General features: G+C 41.3%; 1 protein-coding gene across 2 annotated transcripts in view; it reads right to left on the reverse strand.

Annotated features, from left to right (window-relative positions):
• CDRT1 (CMT1A duplicated region transcript 1) overlaps nt 1-1223 on the reverse strand; it is a 52059-nt gene that overhangs the window by 23821 nt on the left and 27015 nt on the right. The gene's annotated exons all lie outside the window — the stretch shown is intronic.

Below are 1223 nucleotides of genomic sequence, written 5' to 3' on the forward strand. Positions count from 1 at the left end.
ATTGCTTGAGACCAAGAGTTTGAGACCTTGGCTCTAAAAAACATTTAAAAATTAGCCAGGAGCATGGTGGTGTGTGCCTGTAGTCCCAGCTACTTGGGAAGCTAAGGTGATAGGCTAACTTGAGCACAAAAGTTTTACATTATGAGGTCATAGTGAGCCATGATTGCACCACTGCACTACAGCCTGGGCAAAAGAGTAAGACCCTAGGGGAAAAAAAAAAGAACTAAAGAATGAAAGAGAAAGAACAAAAGAAAAAAAAGAGAGAGAGAAAGAAAGGAAAGAAAGAGAAAGGAAGGAAGGAAACGAAGGGAAGGAAGGAAGGAAGGAAGGAAGAAAGGAAGAAAGAAAGAGAGAGAGAGAGAGGGAGGGAGGGAGGGAAGGAAAGGGAAAGAAAGAAAGACCCAACAAATTTCTAAATTTTTTCAAGGTGGAAATATAATAACTTTGATGGTATCCTAAGCACAGCACAGTCTGCCAGTCATGTACCCCAGCACTGGGAGAGATGCCATGTGATAGAAAAGTTTGTCTCTTCATGTATCTCATTTGATCTTGCTGAGCTGAGTCCATACTTCTCTTCCCATAGATCCCTGTGATATTTGGTAGTTCAGTCTATATCATTGTAGCCTAGTAATTAAAACCACAAGTTTTGGGATCAGAAAACCTGGGATCAAAACCTGACTCTACCACTTATGGGCTGCATAACCTTCAGATTAAATTCAGAAAGTAATTTAATCTCTCAGCCTTCAGTTTTGTTTTTTCTTTTTTCTTTTTTTTTTTATTTTGAGACGTAGTCTCGCTCTGTCACCCAGGCTGGAGTGCAGTGACACGATCTCACCAAAATTAATTTATCCAGAACTCTGGAAAATAATCAAAGGTTTACAGCAACCCAGGGAGGACTTACACAAGTAAAATGGCATAGTGTCAATAATAATGAGACTTAGAGGTCAGGAGTTCGAAACCAGCCTAACCAATATGGTGAAACCCCATCTCTACTAAAAATACAAAAAATTAGCCAGGCCTGGTGGTGCGCACCTATAATCCCAGCTACTCAGGAGGCTGAGGCAGGAGAATCACTTGAACCCTGGAAGCAGAGGTTGCAGCGAGCCGAAATTGTGCCACTATGCTCCAGCCTGGGTGACAGAGCAAGACTATGTCTTAAAAAAACCCAAAAAGAATAAAGAATAGTGAGACTTGTGACACGTTAACTTAGTCCCACTTCCCAC

The sequence above is a fragment of the Mandrillus leucophaeus genome, unplaced genomic scaffold (genome assembly GCF_000951045.1).
Source record: "Mandrillus leucophaeus isolate KB7577 unplaced genomic scaffold, Mleu.le_1.0 Scaffold480, whole genome shotgun sequence".
NCBI lineage: Eukaryota > Metazoa > Chordata > Mammalia > Primates > Cercopithecidae > Mandrillus > Mandrillus leucophaeus.